General features: G+C 47.4%; 1 long non-coding RNA gene across 1 annotated transcript; it reads right to left on the reverse strand.

Annotated features, from left to right (window-relative positions):
- Positions 1 to 20,411: 20,411 nt before the first annotated feature.
- Positions 20,412 to 22,285, reverse strand: LOC125754133 (uncharacterized). The gene is made up of 2 exons (XR_007407598.1): positions 21,798 to 22,285; positions 20,412 to 21,345 (listed from the first exon to the last, which is right to left on the reverse strand). It is a non-coding gene; the product is annotated as an uncharacterized LOC125754133 (long non-coding RNA).
- Positions 22,286 to 23,230: the final 945 nt, after the last annotated feature.

A 23,230-nucleotide genomic window follows, 5' to 3' on the forward strand; every position in this document is an offset into this window, starting at 1 on the left:
TTGGCAGGAGGCCTGATACTAATACAAGTAAAGCATCTGAGTAATGCTTGGCATGCCTCCTGAGAAATTTCATTGTTTACAACTCTGACCAGCCCCAATCACTAGGCGGCCCTAACAGCCAGTCACACAGGGGGGTGCCTTTAAATGGAAAGATTCCAGTTAATGCAGCCTCCTAGCATGTGACCCTGACCATGACCGCTTGTGACTCACAGGGCTGGAGTGGGGGTGGGGGGACAGACAAAGTGTCTACTTGGGGTCTGTGTAATCACCTCTGCCTCTCCTCAGTGCTTAGACCAGTATATTCCACAGGCACGAAATTCACTTTTACCTTATGTTCCTAACACACAGCATTGTTCACACGCAATCCGGGAAGCATGTTTTAAAACAATCTTTTCCTCTGTCGTAGAGCTGCAGTTGATAAAGAAATGTATGCACCCAGATGAGTAGAAAACCTGTTTCCACACACAAACCTGGGCACAGATGCCCGTAGCTGCTTTCTTCAAAATTACCAAGTCAGAAGCAACCCAGGTGTCCTTCAACAGGCGAATGGATAAATTAAAGCCGGCACCTGTGCACGATGGAGAGTTATTCAGCAATTGCACAAAAAGAAGCTATCGAGCCGCAAGAAGACCTTGAGGAACCTTAAATGCATGCCACCAAGGGCAAGAAGACGACCTGAGGAGGTTGCACACTCTACGAATCCACCTCTGTGACATTCTAGGAAAGTCAACACTATGGAGACAGTAAAAAGCCCAGTGGTGGCCCAGGCTTGTGGTAGGTTGGGGGCTGCATAGTCAGGGCACTTGTAGGGCAGTGACACTCTGCTGTGTGATACCGTAGTGACTGTACTCATCAGCACACGTGTGTCAAAACATAGAAGGCACAACGCGAAGAGTGAACCCGAGTGTAAGCAAGGGGCTCTAGTGAACGATAGTGAACAATGTTGGCTCGTCCTTTGCAGCAAACATGCCACAGTAATACAGCCCGTGTATAACTGGGACACTGCAGGGAGGGAGGGCGGGGAGGTGACTCTCTGGACTTTCCACTCTATTTTTCAATAAAAACTAAAACCCCTAGAGAGAAAAAAAAAATGGTGTAATATGCACAAAATCCACTCTCGATTATACAGGCTTCATATGATATTGTTGTACATGTTAAAATGAATAGGCTAAAAAAATAAAAATAAAAATAAAAAAATAAAAAATAAATAAAAATAAAATGAATAGGCTAAAGATGTCAAGGCCGTCTACTGGATGTGGATCCCACAATATGCATGACCGTGTGCTAAAAATGAATATTTTGAAAATTTAGACAGCAGTACTCCAGCTGTGATTTCTGGCACGGATGAAAGGTCGTTCATCTCCAAACATGCACAGATAGGTCAAGGGAAAAGAGTTGGTAGAATGTTTTTAAAAGATAAATTTTAAAAGAAAAAATTCAGTTGGGCGTTTCAGACTTTCTTAAAGGATTGAGTTAAAACCAAACCCTCTGCCCAGTTGTTTCTGACACGTCCTGATGAAGCACAAAGGCTAAAACACGAGGATGCTCCCCGAGGCCATGTCCCATCCTCCTTTGGCATAGTCCTGCTTACGTAAAAGAGCTGGTTTGTTAACGTAGCCTCAGGTAAACTGAGAGAGAATCCTTCAGCAGAGCACAGCAGCCCATTTCAAAACTACAGACAATTTTCGGGCGAAAGTATATGTTTGCCCAATATGCTTTTTGAAATTAAAACTCTTCACACCTTCCAAGAAAAATAAAAAGAAATTTTCCCTGGTAGCTCCATAGATCCCACTGAAGGTTCTACTTCAATGCAAACCTAAACACACACCCACCCATGGTGATAAAGCTGTTTAAACACTCAATGTATATAATAAAATAATTCGCTGGTACCGAGTTTCATTTACCTTAGGTGGGGGCTCTGGTTTTGTGGTTTCTCAGCCCCTCCTATGCCAACAAATATCTAATTCCAGGAAAGATTATGAGCCAATTATCAGGGGTTATTCCACAAAACAATTCCAGTAGACAGACTGCCTTTATAGAAAACCAACCTGCAGAGTGTTTTTAAAATGAAATAGGGGCACCTGGGGGACTCAGGGGTTGAGCATCTGTCTCCAGTCCGGGGCGTGATCCCAGGGTACTGGGATCGAGTCCCACATCGGGCTCCCCACAGGGAGCCTGCTTCTCCCTCTGCCTGTGTCTCTGCCTCTCTTTGTGTGTCTCTCAGGAATAAATAAATAACATCTTTTTTCTTTTAATTTTTAAAGAAGAAAATGAAATAAAATTCAAGAAGAGCAGACTTCTCCTTTAAAGTTCAACTTGATAAATTGAGTTAATAATAACTTTAAAAAAAAAAAAAAGAGCTGTGATAGAATTCTGGCTCCAAGTGCAATGAGTTAAATGCAGGACGCCCACATAATTTGGGCACCCAGTGCAAAATGAAAATAGGAGTTCCCTTGTTCAAACTTGAAGAAATTCACGATGGCAAGAGCATTTAGTCAAGCACAGAGGCCTTCCGAGCACATGCCCACAGGCGGGAGCCGACCCAGATGGGACACGGGAAGCCAGCTCGGACTTACAATGATGTTTTACTTTGCTGTTTGCAGGCACAGATGCACAGCCGGTATATTCGAGCAAAGGGAAGTGCACGAAGAAAAGTTGTAATCCTATTTCTCCTCATTAATTAAGCAACAACTTTGGCTTTTGTTTACTATACAATACTATGAGAGTCATGTGCTTTTATTTATTTTCTTTTAAAGATTTTGTTTATTTATTCATGAGAGAGAGGCAGAGACACAGGCAGAGGGAGAAGCAGGCTCCCTGTGGGGAACCCTACACGGGACTCCATCCCAGGACCCCAGGATCACACCCTGAGCAAAGGCAAACGCTCAACCACTGAGCCACCTCAGTGCCCCAAGAGTCATGTGCTTTTAAAAACATTTGAAAATGATACTTTTGGTCAGGACCCAGCCCTTTTCATTCCTGCCTCATGTGAGCCGTCTCCAGATCCCATACCTAAGGCCACAACTGCCTTGAAAACACTTAGGCCGCCACCACCTTCTCCAGATCTTGTTAATTGAGAGCTTCCCTTCCCCTACCGCCTTCCTGCCCAGGGACTCAGGGAGGACCGTCCTGCTGACGATTTGCACACTCAGGCACCCAATCGAAGAATGCTTGGCCGCTCCTGGCCCCTTCCAAGGCACACTGCGGTAGCCCCGTGCTCAACCCAGCCTTTCCCTACATTCTCTTTCTAAATAAAAATAAAGTCAGTGAGAGGCTGTGCAGAGCCAGACAGTGGTGATCTGGGCCCGAGCCTTTGTGCATCCATCCCAGTTAGGCAGTGGTCAAGTCTGACGTCATTAAAACCAAAAGGTCATGAGCTGTTGGCCATGTCTGTGTCTTCCTTGGTGAAATTTCTGTTCATCTCTTTTGCCCATTTCATGATTGGATTGTTTGTTTCTTTGCTGTTGAGTTTAACAAGTTCTTTATAGATCTTGGAAACTAGCCCTTTATCTTATATGTCACTTGCAAATATCTTCTCCCTTTCTGTAGGTTGTGTTTTAGTTTTGTTGACTGTTTCTTTTGCTGTGCAGAAGCTTTCTATCTTGATTAAGTCCCAATAATTCATTTTTGTTTTTGTTTCCCTTGCCTTCATGGATGTATCTTGCAAGAAGTTGTTGTGGCCAAGTCCAAACAGGGTGTTGCCTGTGTTCTCCTCTAGGATTTTGATGGATTCTTGTCTCACATTTAGATCTTTCATCCATTTTGAGTTTATCTTTGTGTCTGGTGTAAGAGAATGGTCCAGTTTCATTCTTCTGCATGTGGCTGTCCAATTTCCCAGCACCATTTATTGAAGAGACTGTCTTTTTTCCAGTGGATAGTCTTCCCTGCTTTGTTGGATATTAGTTGACCATAGAGTTGAGGGTCCATTTCTGGGTTCTCTATTCTGTTCCATTGATCTATGTGTCTGTTTTTGTGCCAGTATCAGACTGAGAAAATGCTCCACATCACTTGCCATCAGGGAAATACAGATCAAAACCACAGTGAGATACCACCTCACACCAGTGAGAATGGGGAAAATTAACAAGGCAGGAAACCACAAATGTTGGAGAGGATGTGGAGAAAGGGGAGCCCTCTTACACTGTTGGGAATGTGAACTGGTGCAGCCACTCTGGAAAACTGTGTGGAGGTTCCTCAAAGAGTTAAAAGTAGACCTGCCCTACGACCCAGCAATTGCACTGCTGGGGATTTACCCCAAAGATTCAGATGCAGTGAAACGCCAGGACACCTGCACCCCGATGTTTCTAGCAGCAATGTTCACAGTAGCCCAACTGTGGAAGGAGCCTCGGTGCCCATCAAAAGATGAATGGATAAAGAAGATGTGGTCTATGTATACAGTGGAATATTCCTCAGCCATTAGAAATGACAAATACCCACCATTTGCTTCAACATGGATGGAACTGGAGGGTATTATGCTGAGTGAAGTAAGTCAATCGGAGAAGGACAAACATTATATGGTCTCATTCATTTGGGGAATATAAAAAATAGTGAAAGGGAATAAAGGGGAAAGGAGAAAAAATGAGTGGGAAATATCAGAAAGGGAGACAGAACATGAGAGACTCCTAACTCTGGGAAACTAACTAGGGGTGGTGGAAGGGGAGGTGGGCGGGGGTTTGGGGTGACTGGGTGATGGGCACTGAGGGGGGCACTTGGCGGGATGAGCACTGGGTGTTATGCTATATGTTGGCAAATTGAACTCCAATATAAAAAAAAAAAAAAAAGGTCATTCACCTCAGCCCAGGGCTGCCTCAGTTTACAGGGCTCCCTCTAGTCCTTGTCCAGAAAAACCAAAGGGCTTCGGTGAAAAAGATTTGCATTGCTTTTGACCTGGGGTTTTTTTATTTATTTTATTATTCTTAGACTTAATGTTTGAACGCGTCTCACAGGTACTGGGTAGCAGAAGGCTTAAGAAGGCACTCATACGAGAAGTTTCCCACCCTCACCCCCACCCCACCCAGAGGTCCCCACCCTCAAGAGATGGTTTTATATATTCTTCAACTGCTATTATGCAAATACAAGCAGATATATATTCCCCCCTTCACACAAAGAATAGCACGCTGTCCACCGTCTTCTGCACTTTGCTTTTTAAGTGACCGCGCAGAGCTATCCCCTTCGGTACCAGAAAGCACACCCCTTGATGCATCCCATTGTATGGATGTCCCCCCACATACAGGCACAACCAGTCTTCTTTTAGGAGACAGTTATGCTGTTGCCAACACTACGCGATTACAAAATTACTCACATCTCAGACCTATTGACTGGCACCAGGCACAGAGCGGGGTCGCAGTCCTGAAAAGTGGGTTTCCAACAGGTAGCCACTTGTTTCCACCCATCAGAAATTTGGAGCTGGAGATGTCTCCCTTTCCACCTAAATTCTTCCAGAAATTTTTCTGAGAATTGCCTTCATTCCAAGGATGTGTGACCCCCATGTTCCCAATATACAAGAGTCCAGGGGTACCGGGGGATGCAGACGGCTCGAAGCTATCAGGCAGTCAGAGGGCCCAGGAGCACCTCCACATTTTCATAACATTTGATTCATTGGCCTCAAGCTCTTTGTTATGCTAACAGTGCACAAAGGAGAGGCACCTGGGTGGTTCAGTAGGTTACCTTTGGCTCAGGTCATGATCTGGGGGTCCTGACGTAGAGTCTTTCCTTGGGCTCCCTGCTCAACGGGAAGTCTGCACCTCTCTCTGCTCCAGCCACCCCCCCATTCGTGCTCTCTCTCTCAAATAAATAAATAAAATATTTTTTATTTTATTAAATAATATAATATATTATTATATAATAATATATAATAATATATTTTATTTATTAAAAATAAATAAAATACAATAAAATTTCACAAAGGATAGACAGATTTTGGCAAAACAAAGAGATCAGCAAAATGACTAACCCCTAGGAACTGCTCAGAAAATACCAGTGGGAAAAAAAAAATCAATGAGCCACCTATATCCTACTTCTTATAGTCAAAAAAAAAAAAATGAGCATGGATGAAACCCTGAAAAGAAAGTTTATGGCGTGCAGTGCCTCAGTTTCCCCCCACCTCTGATTTGTGTGTCACTATGTGATGATCTCAACCAGACTTCAGCCCTGGATCTCTACAGGGTCAAGGCACTGACCACACTTTCACAGGAGCCAGTGCCCGTGGTTCTCAGAGTGTGGGCGAGCCAGGGACCCCTGGGAGACTCAGACCCTTCAGGGACTCCATAAAGTCAAAGCCATTTTTGTAATAACACTAAGACGTTATTTGTCATTATCACTCTTGTTCTTCTGGTGTAGAGTGGGGTTTTTCCAGAAGCTTTGTGATATGTGATATTCCAATGGGTTGAATTCAGAAGCAGATATGAGGATCCAGGGTCCTGCTTTACGTACAATCCAGCCCATAAAGGGACTGGGAAAAAAGGCAAAATAATGCTGCTCTTCCTATGAGATGATTTTGTTTGGGAAAATACAGGTTTTTTAATAAAAGGATCTTATTTATGCCAACATGCAATGGGTTTGTTACTTTTTTAATCAGTCATTATTTCTGAAATTTCTCAGTTTTACTTTCTAATACAATAAAAATGCTCTGCTTAGCATATTCCACAAAAACAAAAGCTCTTTGAGGTCTTCAATAATTTTTAAGAGCAGGATGCCTGGGTGGCTCAGCAGTCGAGCGTCTGCCTTTGGCTCAGGTCATGATCCCGGGGTTCTGGGATCGAGTCCCACATCGGGCTCCCTGCAGGGAGTCTGCTTCTCCCTCTGCCTATGTCTCTGCCTCTCTCTCTCTCTCTCTGGGTCTTTCATGAATAAATTAAAAAAATATTTTTAAAATAATAATAATAATTTTTAAGAGCATTAAGAAATCAAAAAGGTTGAGAACTGCTGGCCTTTATGACAAATAAAAGGTACGTAGATTATCATCAGTTCATGAACATGAAGTTCCAGAAGGTCAGCTAGCCTGGGGGCTTGGTTCCCTCTTGCACTCCAGGCACACAGCACGGCACCAGCACATGAGGGGCGTCCCAGGTGTGAACGAAGAAGGGAGGGAGGGAGCGGGGAGGACAGGAGGGCCTTTCCAATGATCCTTAGTAACTAACACAACGAAGACGACTGTAGGAAAGCTCTCCAATGATAAATGGCAAGTTATTGGGGGTGAGTAAGTTAGTGGTAAAGAAAACCAGGGAGCTGTGTTGGAAGAGGGGAAGGGCGAGACATCAGTGGAGTGTACGTGAGCCAGTGAGGACCACCCAGCACATCTGGTTCATCAGCTGTGCTGGTGCTCCCCCCACATCACCCGCCTGCGGGCCCCAGCAGTGGGCAGCCAGGTGTGTCCAGCTTCCTGGGACTCCCACAACAGTGCACCTCCCCCTATACCCTCCCCCCCGCCACCTAGGGTGCTGATCAACATGCATTTGAGATCTTTGCCCAGAAGCACTATTGCTGGGTGCTCCTGTTACGGGTGTTTATTACCGAGTATGCTTATGCCAACTTAGATTAAGTGTACCGTTTTGCTCCCCAGAGTACTGTACCTGTCTACACCTGCCAGCAAAGCCTGAGGTTCCTCTCTCCACTGACACACCCACTCTTAAAATTAGAAGGCATCCTAATTTTGCCTAATGGACTTCAAGCGGTATCTTATTCTTTCGCTTTGTATTCTCCTGATGTGAACCGGGAGCTCCTCATATGCTTGCGGATGGGGTCGTCGCCTCTCCTGTAAATCACCCACCTATATCCTTCACCCTTTCCTCCTCTAGAAGTCCTCCTTTCTCTTGTTGGTCTGTAGGTGTTTCTAGCACCTTCTCCATTGGTCTTAGTTAGGGACATAACATTCTACAACCCAATACTTGCTCTACATCTGTCATCCTCTAACTTTGTTCATGGGGTCCTCATGGGCAACAACGTTTTATGCACTATTTTTGCTTATGAGATGAGCTTTTTAAAGTTTGCTCCCTAATCCTTTCCCATCTCTAGGGCCAAAAATTTCCTCCTACATTTTCTTCTATTGAATTTAGGGTTTTCCTGTCCACTTTTAGGGCTGTAGTCTAGTTGGAGTCAAAAGAGATAACGAAGTGTTTTTATATTGCCAAACAGTAGAAGAGCCACTGCGGAAGCCAGGAGCTTCCTTGCAATGACCAGAGCTTGCCATGGATCCTGCACCTCTGGGGACTGCTCTGTAGGAATATTCTACGTTCTAGGGGCTGAAGGCATCTTACTTCTAAGGAAGCTGCTCCAACCAGAGGCCCCGGGAGGAACACGTTCTCCTTCCTCACTGTGACAAACCCCACTGAGCACCAGCATGTTGGGCCATCTTGGTGCCCCATTTCCAAGAGAAACCAATTTGTGGTTCTAATGTGGTAGGAGCAGTTATCATCAGAGGAGCTCCCGAAATACATTCATGTCCTAATGACTGGTGTCTACTCTCTGCCAGGAACTAGCACTTCACACGCTTTATCCCAGGATCCCGTCCGTTGTGTAAGTTCTCCCCCAAAGCCACAAAGGACACACTCCAGGAAGTGTTGAGACATGGCTGGGGAGAAATCATGAGGCTGGCTTCTGCAGTGGAACGTGGGATGACACACTATACCCCGACTGCCCAATGGCCTTAGCCAACCTTCCAGCATATGCTTCAGGAAACCACTAATAGCTCGTGCGTCTTTTGAGTCCAGCTGTCTGCTGGGGGGTAATGGTGACAGCGTGACTTCCTTACAGCCAAGCAGGGCAAATGCACAACTGTGGTGAGAAATTCTCCCTAATAAAGTTGTGACCCAATGTGGGAGCTAAAAAATTTAAATTAAAATTAAAAATTAAAAAAAGTCAGGGCACCTGAGTGGCTCAGTGGTTGAGCATCTATCTGCCTTTGGCTCAGGGCATGATCCTAGGGTCCTGGGATCAAAGTAGGGAGCCTGCTGCTCCCTCTGCCTGTGTCTCTGCCTCTCTCTCTCTCTGTGTCTCTCATGAATAAATAAATAAAATCTTTAAATAAATAAATAAAAGTCAAACTCATAGAAGCAGAAAGTAGAATATTGTTGCCAGGGGCTGGGGCCAGGGGGAAGAGGAGGAGGAGGTCAGTAAAAAGGGTACAAACATTGAGTTAGAAGAGAAATAAGATCTGACCATCTCATGTATAACGCAGTGACTACAGCTGATAACACTGTATCATGTAATTGTGATTTTAATTGCAATTTGCCAAGAGAGTAGAAGTGGAGTCACACAGGCACAGAAAAGCAAACATGTGAGTTGAAGGATGGTGGTGATTAGCTCAGCGGTGGGAATCTTTCACAAGGTGGACATTTACCAGATCATCACATTGTACCTCGATTATCAGCTATACCTCAATAAAATAGGGGAAAAAATAAATAAATCTGTAACTCAGATGTTAAGCAGAGCTCTCCTGGTCCCCAGACCTAGCTGAAGTGAGCTTGAACCCCCAATTCCATGTGGGCTGAGGCATCAATTCTAAGGGTTCCTGACGTTACGGTCTCCATAAGCACGGGTGAGCCACAGGGGTTGTCTGCAGCCCACATGGTGCTAACCAGATGGAACCACAGCTCACCTCCTCTGACTTACACAGAAACACGTGCGTGTGCGTGAACACGTGCACGCCTGGACACGTACATGCAGGTGAACGCGAATGTGCACGCAACGAGCTTAGCACAGTGAACACTGCACATGCAGACGCAAGCACGTGTGAATGTGCAGGTGTGAACATGTGTGCATGCATGAACACACACGAACAAGAGTACACACATGAAGATACACATGCCTATGAACACGCGCGCGTTCTCACAAAACTCACACAGAGCATCTATTAGGATGACTGGCTGGACTCAAGGTTAGGGAAGGGGGGTTCACACTGAAGGTTTGAAAACACTCTCCAGCTGCAGACGAGGCTCTTGAGTTAGCAGTCCTCTCAGCTCCTGTCGGGTCCACCCCAACCCAAACGCACCATCACTAACATTTCCTGACATCTCCCTCCTCCTCCCTCTTGCCCGCTCCCACCTCTTCTTGTCTCTGACAAAGCAGTTCACTTCGCTGGCTTTCATGAGCCCCCGTAATGCACTGCTTCTTGGGGGTCATTTTCCTACCCCAAGGTATTTTCCAAACATCATGATGAGTTCCCCCTGTGGAAGGAGTCTACTGCCAGTCGTTTACATAATTAATTTTTTAAATCTCTGTGTAATAAGAAGAAACCTACAGTTTCAAGAATTTCCTCTCGTGGGCTAGCCTTCCAATGTGAACTCTTGAATGAGGCTCTCTGTCACCTGCCACGAAAGGTTGGGTGCCACTGAGGGGTCTCACCGGATCAGAACCAATGCCACAGGGGCACCTGGTTGGCTCAGTCCATTAAGCATTTAACTCTTGATTTCAGCTCAGGTTTCAATCTTGTGAGCTGTGAGTTCAAGCCCCACATTGGACTCCAGGCTGAGTGTGGAGCCTACTAAAAATAATAATAATAATAATAATAAGCTAATGCCAGGATTCCAGAACAACGCACTGAAGCATTCTCAATAAGCAGGCAGACAATTCACACTGGCAGCTGATAAACATTTTTAATCCCTTGGGACACTTCCTGCTGACCACCTTCTCCACACCAAGTTCCATTGCTTATAAAGTTCACCAACCTGGAACAGGGGATGGAAAACCCTGTGGAAACAGCACAGTAAATTTGGAACCCTTAAAGACAAGTAGTTCAAGACATGGCCATCCTGAGAGTGGCCTTTCAGGAAAGTGGATGAGGCAAGCACTGAAGGAAGACTCCATGACGGATGAAGAGGAGCAAAATCAAGGCCACAGAGTCTCCTTCTTCTATTAGAAAAAGAATGAGGCTCATCTTTAAACTTAAAGTGGGTTCATCCTGGGCTGTCTAAACTTTTTGATGGATCAAAGGTCAGTATTATTTCTCCTGAAATAATAGTCTAAAAGGATAACATAAATTTTCCAATCTCACATTTTGTCCCCTTTGGAATCCAAACATCAAATCGCAAAGGAAATTCTGGATTCTTTCCACATGGTCATCCTCTGTTGAGCTGACGAATAGGTCATCAGAATATGGTACCATGCTTGGAATCCTAGAAGGTGGTGACTCTACCGTGCTTACAAAATTCAAGCTCAACAGAAACTCTCAGTCCAAGGATTTGGGGGATGTTGAGTGAGTGTTGTTCAGACATTTGCAGAAGCAACGTTGAGATTTGTTGTTCAGCTTTAGCAAAGAGACATTCCTGGCCACCCTGTCTCCTAATCCACCCAGAACCTAGACACTGGTGCAATGGGAGTGTCTAATTCTCAGCGCTCTTGACGCCTCCATAAAGACTCACCTTAGAATTAGTATTTGGTGTCTAATTAAATATTGGTTGTGTGTGGCTGGAGCGAAGGTTCTCACCATATATAAGTAAACACTCGGGCTCTTTTATAAGCATCTTCCCTTGGAGCAAAGATTAATTTATCTTGGCTGAGTCCAAGTGAAGGGGTTGGATTCCATTGTAAGCTTCCAGTTCCTCAGAGCCTCGATGGGGAGTTTAGACCAGTAATGACCACCTGCATACCTCCATTCATAGTGGTGTGAACTGGTTTCTTCCCAAGAGGATTCTGTGCCAATTACCTTACAATGAAAGGAACTGATCCAGAAATACATACTGAATTAGGAAAAAGAGTCCCCTTTGCCCTGCCAACTCCAATGACAAACATCCTCTAAGTGAGCAAGCATTCATTGTTTCCCAAAAATTCAAGGGCTGGGCAAGGCTGCCTCTTAGGAAGGCAGCCCACCATAGGGCATCCTCGACAAGTGAATGAAATCCTGCGGAGCATCCACTCAGTGCCAAATGTTATCCTTACCCCTAATGACAAAACTACTGGCAAAGTGTATTAATCCTTCATCACTTATCAAGCTCAGGATGATTAAATGTCTTGTCTGAGTTCTTCAATCAGCAAGTGGAAGACCCAGAATTCACCCTAACTTCATCTGATCTAAAACTATTGGACTGTTCCGTGTGCTCAGGCTGCTAAAACAACCTAGCACAGGCTGAGTGAGTGGCATAAACCACAGAAGCTTATTTTCTCACAATTCTGGAGACTGGGAAAAAGTCTATGATGAAGGCGCCGGCCTGGCCAGTTTCTGATGAGAACTCTCCTACTAGCTTGCTGGCACCCAGACTCCCTGGTGGCTCTTCTTATAAGGACTCTAATCCTTTCTTTTTTTAAAAAGATTTTATTTATTTATTCATGAGAGACACACAGAGAGAGAGGCAGAGTCATAGGCAGAGGGAGAAGCAGCTCCCTGCAGGGAGCCCAATGCGGGACTCGATCCCAGGACCCCGGGATCACGACCTAAGCCAAAGGCAGATGCTCAACTGCTGAGTCACCCAGGCGCCCCTACATTAAAATTTTCTATATTTTGAGTCATGACATCACAAACGGACCCTTAGGCCTTCCCTGGCCTAAATATTTTCTACCATTAAAACCTTTTCTTCCTTACTTATAAAGGACAGATGTTTAAAAGAAAAAAACAATCAAGAAGCAAGAATGCAAGTTAGCCAGACAGCCAACCTTTTTCCTGATAATCTCCAAGAATTTTTTTCTGTGTCATCAGACCTCCACTTTAATCCTCTATCCATCTGAGATGGTACAAATATTTTCTCCGGTGGGACACCTGCAAGCCTGCCTTGTCCTAGGTCTCTTTCACTGAACAGAAAGTCTTCATTTTAATGTGATCAATGGGATAGCATCAGCAGAGACCCATCCGGAAGAACAAAGGACAACGTGGGATTTTGCTTTGCTGGCCGCAGAGATGCATTTCCTTGGTTCAGGAACCAACAGGGGGCTCTTCTAACCCCTCCATGCCAGCCGTGCCAAATAAATCTGTTCCTCGCTTAGAATGCTGAAGAATTAAGATTACCCCCCCCCCAAAGAATATTGAGCCACAAATCAATGAAAGGCGCCAGAGAAAAATAAGACTTGTTCCCAGCTGTGAAAGACATAATCTTCCTTTAATATTTTGATCCCCTGGCAGAAGAGAAGTCATTCCCCCCAGCATCGTACTCAGTAAGGGGGGTCCTCACCGCAGGAGGGATTTTGAAATGTATGCAACGTTGTGCTGTCATGTCTAAGGCTCCAGGGATTCACAGAGAGGCGGGCCTGGTGGCCACGGTGGCGCGGAGCCAGGAGGCAGCTCGGGGGCCCTCGCAGGTTGCAGGTGTGGAGTCACGCACCACGACGGGCCCGGCACCGACTGCCCTGCAGGGCTGCTTGGTCTGATGGGGGAGGCAGGTGGGCAAACAAGCACACGAAAGACACCAAGACTTTGTCCTTTCGGAGCACAAGTGCCATGAGGACACGCAACAGGAAGCAACTCCCAGCCTGGAAAGTGCGAGATGCTTTCAGGGAGAAGGGGAATCTGAACAACGGTTTTTGAAAAAAATGAATGATGATAAATATGAGCAGTTAAGACCGTGGCCTTAGAATAGATGGACAAGGGTCTAGTTTCGGTTCCTTTCTTTCTTTTTTTTTTTTTTAAGTTATTTATTCATGAGAGACACACAGAGAGAGGCAGAGACACAGGGAGAGGGAGAAACAGGCTCCCTGCGGGGAGCCCGATGTGGGACTCGATCCCAGGACCCTGGGGTCACAACCTGAGCCGAAGGCAGATGCTCAAACACTGAGCCACCCAGGTGTCCCAGTAGTTTCGGGTTCTAGCACGTTCTGGCTGCATGACTTAGGAGTAATGTAGCCGATGCAGGCTGGCATCCGACCTGGAAGAGGAGGCAGTGGGTGAACCAGCCCGCTTCAGCGCCCGCGCCTGGCTCCCACCCCCAGCAGGTGCCTGCGGCTGGGAGACAGTCCACCCCTGGGAGCAGCGTTCCACTGAAGACGAAGCACCTTGACCTTGGGATTTGCTCCTGCTCCCGGCTCAGTGGGGAGGCCAGGGCGTCCAGGCAGAGAAGCCGCGTCAGGGCGCCCAGCGCTTGGGAAGGATCATCTCAAGTCTCTCCCAGTGGCAGTGGGGGGCTGGCCTCTCACACTGGCTTTCTGTTTTCTTACCTTTATTTTTTCTTAATTGAGGCATAACACAATATTTATCATATTGATCATGGTTAAAGGCCCAGTTCACCGGCATTAGCGCCTTCACGGTGCTGCGCGACCATCACCACCACCTGCCTCCGGAAACCGTTCATCCTCTGAGTAGGTGACCAGTCCAGGAAAAGTTCCAGAACAATTCTCTGGAGAATGTCCTGGGTCCCTGGCACTTGAGAGAGGGATCTAAGTCCCCTCTTTCTGAGCAAGCACAGGTGACACAATATCCACCCACCCCCTGAAGGTGTCAGAGGAGCTACTACTTTCTTGTCTTTTTGGTCAGACAATATTTTGGGGACCTGCCTTCGTCCCAAGTAGAGAGAATGACCTAGAGTTTCCTGGATCCAGAGTCCGATGACCTCTAAACAAGGAGCCTCCATGCAAGCGTGGCTCACCAGGACACAAGGACGACCCTCGAGGGACTATGGGTCCCAAGCTGGAGCCCAGGGCTCCTCTAACTGGACGATTCACCCCCACCCCCGAGGGTGCGGGGATGACTGTGCGTGTGTCCCTGGAGGAGGCATTTCACTTCAAGATCTGAGGGCGAGAGTAGAGAGATGTGCGGACCAAAAGATCAAGTGTTCAACTGGCGATCAATATCCACATTTAAGAATAAAGCAGACTCCTATATTAAGAGTCAGAATCCGAATTTTTTTCAGGAATCTGTGCAGAATATGAGAAAGGGTCTGTGTAAACACCCTCCAAGGCCTGCTCATTTTGCACCAGAGAAGCAAGTCTGTCTTGTCCCCCATTTCTTCCCCGGGCCCCCTGGCGAGGTCGGAGCCACAGTGGGGGAAGGGGTCAGCAAGAAGATGTGCAGTATAGACAGAAGCGGCCCCCATCCCCATCCTCCTTTCCTGAGGCTGGGGACTCCCACCAAAGTGAGGGGTTTGAGCACACGGGCCGGACACGTCATGCCTGAGCTGAGGGTCTTGGGGTGGGGGTAGGAGCCCAGATACTGATGGTGCAAAAGCAACCAGAAGAGCCACGGGGCCTGCCCTGATTTCAAACAAGGTGGCAGGAACGAAGGGCTTGTCCCACAGGGCGGTGTGCGGACAGGAGGCAGGTGGCTTCCCCTCATAACCCGTGTGTCCTGCTCACTCACGGCAGCAGCCCCGAGAGCTGCCAGGAAAAGCCTCCCTGGCTGGCAGGACAGATGACAGGTTGTGTGGGGGTAACTAGGGAAAGCTCCAGAGGTGGGGCACTCAGAAAACAGGAGCCACCTCTGTGCTGCCGAGGAGTCGGGAGGCTCTGGGCTGATGGGTGTCTGACTCAGGTAGCCCAGGGGGTTTGAAAACTGGCAAATAGGGCCCCTGGGTGGCTCTGCAGTTGAGCGTCTGCCTTTGGCTCAGGGCGTGACCCCGGGGTCCCAGGTTCGAGTCCCACATCGGGCTCCCCGCAGAGAGCCTGCTTCTCCTTCTGCCTCTGCCTCTCTCTCTGGGTCTCTCATGAATAAATAAATAAAATCTTAAAAAAAAAAAAAAACAACTAGCAAATACCAGCTTCAGTGACTCTCAAAGCTATTCTCACACGACTGAAGGGCGCTCTGAGATGGGGTGCAGGGCGCCCAGTTAAATTTAAATTTCACATAAACAATGACTGAGGTTTTGGTATGTCCCAAATGTTGCAAGAGACACACTTATCCTAACAAATCAGCCATTATTTATCTGAAATTCAAATTTAACTCGGCCTGATGGATTTTTAACAGCTGTGCTGAGATAGAATTTATGTGTCATATAATTCACCCATTTAATGTGTATAATTCAGTGGCCTTTAATATATGCACGGAGTTGTGCAACCGGCACCACAGTCCATTTTAGAATGTTTTCATCACCCCAATAAGGAACCCCGGTCAGAAGTTTAGCAACTGAAACAAAGTGTGGGTTCCTTTCATCCTCGGTGGCTTACGGCCAGTCTTTCCTAGGAACCTGCCCAACCCTTCTTTGCTCGCAGCAGGAATCCCATCTCCCTTCAGCCCTTGACCTGCCGCAGAGGTGGGGGCTGCAGAGGTGAAACCACTGAGCCCAGCCTCTGGCAGCAGGTCCCCGTCTTCCCAGAGTGGGCGCGGCCCTCACTGGATCCAGCTTCTTGGCCAGGGCCCAATGCTCTAACCTTTCTTCCCATTCTCTGCAGATGTGAAGCTCTAGGGGCACCTGGGAGGCTCAGTGGTTGAGCATCTGCCTTTGGCTCAGGTCATGATCCCGGGGTCCTGGGATCGAGTCCCACATCGGGCTCCCCGCAGGGAGACTGCTTCTCCCTCTGCCTGTGTCTCTGACTCTCTCTGTGAGTCTCTCATGAATAAATATATAAAATCTTAAAAAAAAAAAAAAAAACCACTGAAGGTCTGAATCCTGAAACAGCCACTGAAACTCACGAATGTTCCTTCTCCCCAGAAGCAAGCCCCCAACCCCCCATCTCCGATGTTTCCTCCATTTTAACTGTCCTATTTTCCAGAATGATGGGTACCAGAAGGCCCCCTTGTCTGTCCAGGGCCTCTGAGCCATGTCCATGGTGGCCTTTTGACTCTCTGGCCTCTGCAGTGAGTCATTCTCCCCAGCCACTGCCACCCCGGTGGCCAGGAATCCCCTTCTGGTTTGCAGGCCATTGGCCAAACCACACGAAGGCCCTGCCTGCGAGCACTGAGAGGCACTTGTTGCATGGCTTCTGGGAGGGGGACAGAGGCTGCTGAGCACAGCCAGTGCCTGGGAGAAGACCCCGCCCCGTAGCTTGTGCCCTCCCCCTGCCTGGCGCTCAGCCCGAAAGCCAACCTGCTAACTTACTTTAAGGGTCAGACTCAACACGGCTCATAACTTTCTTCTGTGGCCCTGAAGTCATTTCCCCAGGCTGGCTCGGCTGTCTACACAGATGACTTGTTCATTAGCAAGGGTGAATAATGCCTAAACGCACTGCTGGATTTTTCCCACAAAGCCCTGCTGGGGTATGCATGACCGGAGTAATCTCACCTGCGGAGCTGGAATTAGGCAAGCACCTACAATGCCTGCAAGTGTCTTGAATCATACCTGGGAGTCATGACTGAACATCTCCTCCATGGCCAGTCTAGACAAACTGGGGTTGGGGGCGGGGGACCCATCACCAACCACACTTACAAAGGGTTTGATTTAACAGACGTTCTGTTCTCTCTGGATTACCCCAAGGAGGAAGGCAAAAGAATCAAAAAGGATCCACCTTCTCCACTCAAGACAGATTATTTTTTTCTACCTTCATAATGGAAAACATACCATTAAACTCACTTTATTGGGACGCCTGGGTGGCTCAGGGGTTGAGTGTCTGCCTTTGGCTCAGGGTGTGATCTCGGGGTCCTGGGATCGAGTTTCACATTAGACTCCCCGCAGGGAGCCTGCTTCTCCCTCTGCATATGTCTCTGCCTCTCTCTCTCTCTCTCTCTCTCTCTCTCTCTGTCTGTCTCTCATGAATAAATAAATAAAAATCTTTTAAAAAAAAACAAAGTAAAATCACTTTATTAATAAAATTCATCATCACAGACCTCAGTGTTGCCCTTACCAAATGCATCAGTGAGGGCCCTAGAAGAACACAGAACCAGTAGCATGTGTGTGTATGTGTGTGTGGAGAGAGAGACAGAGAGACAGAGACAGAGAGAGACAGAGACCGAGAGAGAGAGATGGGTGCATGTCCAGGAATTGGGGTGTATCAGTGTGGGTTCTAGCTGGCCAAGTCTGAAGTCTGTAGGGCAGCTGGCAACTCTCAGGCAGAGCAGGAGCCTCAGTCCACAGGTGAAATTTCTTCTTACTCGAGAAAACCCCAGATACGCCCCTATGACCTTGGAGTGGAGAGGCCCGGCCAGATTATGGAGGATAATCTCCTTTACTGAAAGTTAGCTGTTCAGTCAGCCTCACGTCTCCAAAATACCTCCACAGCCACACCTAGATTAGTGTTTAATTAAATAACTGTGTACTAGAGCCAGGCTCAGCTGACACATAAAAATGATCATCGAACCATAAAATGCCTTTCCGTCTTTGGGTGAGGTAACTGGCACTACCACCTGCCAGGTGAATAATCTGGGACGCACACACACACGCACACACACACACACACACAGGGTGAGGAATCTGCTAGCCGGCCCAAGGTCACAGACACAAGCGGCTGAACTTGAAGACCCTCAGGAGTTGTGAGCCCAGGGCCAGACCTACAGAGAGGACTCACACCTCATCCAAGGGTCCTCAGGCCAAGGCCAAGCATCGGCATCCCCATGGGGCAGGGATCCCAGCACTGCGATGCCCCTTCCCACTGTCCTCCAAGTCCTGATCGTGTCTGCTCAAAACCCCTCAGTGCTCGGCAGCACCCAAACTCCTTTGCATGAAGTGGGAGACCATTCATGGCTTGGTCCTGGCCTGCCTTTCCAGTCTCTTTTGCAACCAAAGTTGGTCCTTTTGATCTAGGTGGTGACACACCAGGGCGCATGCAGGACCCACACACTCCAGCTCGCCTTTGCAAGGGCCGTTGGTTTTCCCTGAATCCCCTTCTGGCTTGACGTTCTGAAGCTCCTGCTTTCTCCTCAAAATCCATCTGGAGGACCACTATACCTGAGAAGCTCCCAGACTCTCTCTTTCCTCCAGGTCTTTTCACCCAACGGGAGCCCCCATTTGGGGTAGATTAAATAGGTGCCCCTCCTCTGTGGCCTACTAGCACTTTCTGCGTTCCTCTAGCCTTTCAGTTCTTCTCCAAGTATGATGTAATTATGCTTTTATAGTCAAAAAGCTGAGATAATGAGAAACGGGTTAGTTCCCTGTCTTTCAGTTTTTTGAGGACAGAAACGGGCAAATTGCAGCCAACTGGGCAAATCTGGCTGCCTACCTGTCTATGCAAATAAAGCTTTATTGGAACACAGCTGTGGTCATTCACATAAGTATTGTCCGTAACGGCTCTCATGCTATAAGGGCAGAGCTGATAACTGTCCAGATGATCAGCAAACCTTAAAAAATACCTACTATTTGGCCCCTACAGGAAAAGTTTGCCGATCACTGCTATAAACTCATCAGCAGGAAGGCGCTTTTCCTCCTGCCCTCTCCACTCCCAGGAACACAGACACGCTCTTCAGTTCCAAAACTCCTTGAACCCCGGAGGTCAACAATACTTGTGGGGCTTCAAGAACTTCCAGGGAAGACCTCCCCAACCCTGGCCTTTGTCAGAAGGAGGCTGCCCAAGAAGGAGAAATGCTTCATGGGGAAGACCCTGGAGGAGGAGTGTCAGATTGGGGGCCAATCCCAAAGTTTCTTAAAGTCAATGCAAATATGGCTCAGTGTTGGCTCAGTCCTTATTGACTTGTTGCCCTCAATAAAACTCCAGGGGAAAGACTCCATAGAATCTGTGAAGAAGCTTGAGGTTCTGGAAATAGAACATCAGGTATTTGCTCCTCAAGGAAGAGATCAGCCCATGGAAGATGGGAGAGAAAAAGATCAAAATTCCTTCTTCCCCTCCCATCTTCAGATGGGAGGCCCTGAAGCTGGCTGTGTCTTTGTAGCCAGATGCTTCAAGAGCAAGTTGGCCACAAAGCCAGTGACAGTAGCCAGGATCCAAACAAAGCCATTCAGATGCCATTTCTCCCACTGGAAGGTGCTCTGCATCCCAGATTCGTAAATAGCTTTAGTAATTTCAAGTCAGAACAAGAGCCTCAGGGCTAACTTTCACTTGGATGCTACACTGACATAATTGCAGCCGTTGCAAATTTTCTGAAGTCCAAGGTGTGGGACAGAGTCACATTCATGGCAGGCAGGTCTTAGAGAGGTCAGCCACCCCACAGGCTTTGAGACTGGTCGATCAATACTTCCATTAAGAGATGGTCAACATCCTTATTGGTCTGCCCTTTTGGCAACTGGCATGAAATAGTTGCGTACTATGGGAGAAATCTCACTCATCTGCAATATCCACTCTCCTGGAAGGTGGCACAGCCCATCTTCCAGCCAATCCAAGAGAACTGCCCTAGGATTTCAAATTATTTGTAGAGCCATGTGGCCATTTATCATGTTGCTGCCATCCCGTCTGAAGCTCCACACAAGGGCACCTGGCAAAATCACACGCTGTTCAAGGAAAAGAAAAAATAGTCCATCTCCCCCTCCCCAAAGGAAACCAGAAACCACACTTGTTTTTCCAAGACTCTCATACCGGAGGCTGACAAGGCACCCAGAGAGATTTCTCATCAAATGATTCAAGACAATGACAATTTCCAACACGATCAGAATTGCAACTGCAAAAATAGCTGCTCTGCTATTCAGAAACTTTCTAATTGCCTTGGCTGATCTCTAACCTTGCTTCCAGTAATATTATTATTATTATTATTATTACTATTACTATTATTAGAGGCTTTTTTTTTTTTTTTAGAAAACATCTCAGTATGTTTTCAACAGTTGTCATGGAGAGTTGGCACCGCAGAGGCTCGTGTCCTCGAGACAAACACACCAAAAGGGAAAAAAAGGAAAGAAAGAAAGAAAGAAAGAAAGAAAGAAAGAAAGAAAGACAGACAGACTTTGCAGGAGAAAAAGAAAGGAAGACAAAAATACCAGGAAATGATCTATAAATTCTTTCTCTCTCTGGCACCCATTTGTATCCTCACCATCTGCCATCACCTACAAATTATTGGCTTTTATTACCCTGTTATGATTGCACATGACAGCAAATACAAAACTTTAACAAATTAATGAAACATAATTACCACAACTGATACATGATTGAACAACAGTTGCAAATAAAAGCTCTAGTGAGCAGGGAAAGGCACTGGAGAGCAGGTCTGCACGCAAGTGCGCGCAAGTGTTTGGAAACCTCTCTGCGTCGTCGAGACTGTCAGCTCAGAGGCGCGGGCTGATTACCAATATCAGGAGGCATTTCCTAATTTCCAAGCAGTTCTGCAGCAGATGACTGCTGAATAACCCACAAAGTCACCGGGCAAATTACGTCCAAGTTCCATAATGCTGAGTGTGTGAGGACAGTGTTTTGCATGTTCCACAAACGTATATACACACAAGACCCTAAACACTGTGCCTTTCAACCATAAGGACCATATACGTATTTGGAGTCAGGCGATTAACGTGCAGGATACAAAGGTACAGTGGACAGAACTGCTCCACGCGGCCTTGCAGCTAGAAAAGAGATGTGATCGATGCATTGAGACTCGGCGATCGAAATCACTGGAATTGCCATTCAGGAGCTGTGAGAAAGTGCATAATTCCAAAAGTCATTCGTTCTTCCGAGTGCAATGTTGCGTTCCTAAGAGAAAACAAAAGATCAGAAGAGAAAAATCAGCGTTTGGTTTCATCCGGCCCAGGGCACCTGTGTGCTGATTTTAGGCTCTCCCCTTCCCCACTTGTCCCCACACCCTTTGGTACACATCGAAGACTCTCAATAACACGGATGGAGGAGCCACCACACTCCTTCTGGCTCCTTCCAGCCTAGCCTGGAAATCTCTTCAGAGATTATCCAATCTCTGCCATGGCCACCCATAAACACTCCTTGGCCCACTGTGCTCACCCTACAAACAACACTTCAGGAGTGCGTCCTAACCTCAGCAGCCCTGGCCAGTTCCCACCAGGAGGGGTGCGTTCCTGGTGAGCCCCCTCTCCCCTTGCCCAGCACATTGGCTTCCTCCTGCTACTGTAACAAGTAACCACAAACGTAGTGGCTTTAAACCACAAAAAAAAAAAAAAAATGTATTCTCTTACAGTTCTGAAGTTCTGGGTTTCTCTGCGTCTTGGGCACCCAGCTGGACCACCTCTCCAGGCTCCCTTGCAGACAGGTGGACATGTGACTGCTGCGGCCCATGGAATGTGGAAAGAAGGAATATGTGCCACTTCCTCGTCTGGCCCCTAAGACTTCTGTGCAATCCTGCATATGCTCCCTTCCCACATCTGCTGGCTGAATGAAAAGGATGTTATGGTCCTCGAGAAGGGCCTCGGCCAGACCTCGAAGCATGCCGTGGAGCAAACTTCCTCCCCACCAGACTTCCACCACCCGTCAGACTTTACACGAGTAAGGAATAAATTCTATTGCATTAAGCCACTAAAATATTGAGGTCATCTGTTACAGAGGGTAGCCCATGGTGACTAATTCAGACAGTTTCTGTATACGGATCTCCGGATTATCTCACACTCACATGCGCACACACACACACAAATATACAGACACATGTAGAGCAGTGACACACAGCTGTGCGGAGAGAAATGCCAGGACACAGTGGCCCTGCCCTGTCACACTAAATCTCCTCTTCCCCACCCCAAATCGTGCAGGCTCCTCGAATTCAGAGAAATGCCCCAGATTTGTGTATTATAATTGCTGTTATTTTTAGCAAATGGCATGTCATAAAGTCATATAAATTTTACGTGACCACTTCCGCTTGTGGAGAAATACGTAGAAGGCTGCTTGGTTCAGAAGGAGACTCAGGTCACCAACAAGGAAGACACTGGTAGTCCAATCCTCCCGGTGACACCGAGAATTCAGTGTCCCTGAGCTTTGTCGGCGGAGTTTGTGCAACCAGAGCTCCTGGCACTTCCTTTGTGGATCAGATGGTCTCCTTGTTGGAGCTGCTGGGAGACCCAGCTAAGGACCAAGCAGTCAGCACCTCAGTTCCAAACGAAGACACTGAGCTGCTGTGGTGTTTGTTTAAACCAAGCCCCACACTCAAAATCGTCCAACCCAGACACCCCTTTATGCAGGTAAGAGGTAGACCAGATGCATGGCGTTTAGTCCAGACTCCCTTTTTGCTGTTTCTGACTCAGGGAACAGTTCTAACTGGGGAATGTGACAGATGCGATGGGTCAGATGCCCACTGCACATAGCGCATGAGGACCCGTGCTCGGCACCCAGAAGGGCGCTGGGTGGGAAGAGCCTCAGGCCCTGCCCGTGTGCCTGGTAACGGGGACCACGCTTCCCGTTCCTTGGCCTCAAGAGCATTTCTCAAACACCCTCTCCTTATCCACCCGCCACAGCACTGTGAGGTAGGAGGGCTTGCTGCCCCATTTTACAGATGAGGAAAGTAAGGTTTAGAAAGCACGAAGGAGCTGCTGAGGTCAGCTCATCATCCACGGCGGGGCTGAGGTCCAAATGCAGCTCGGTGCTCTGCCCACGTCACTAGGCAAATACAGAAACTTGATCACAA

The sequence above is a fragment of the Canis lupus genome, chromosome 31 (assembly GCF_003254725.2).
Source record: "Canis lupus dingo isolate Sandy chromosome 31, ASM325472v2, whole genome shotgun sequence".
Classification (NCBI taxonomy): Eukaryota; Metazoa; Chordata; class Mammalia; order Carnivora; family Canidae; genus Canis; species Canis lupus.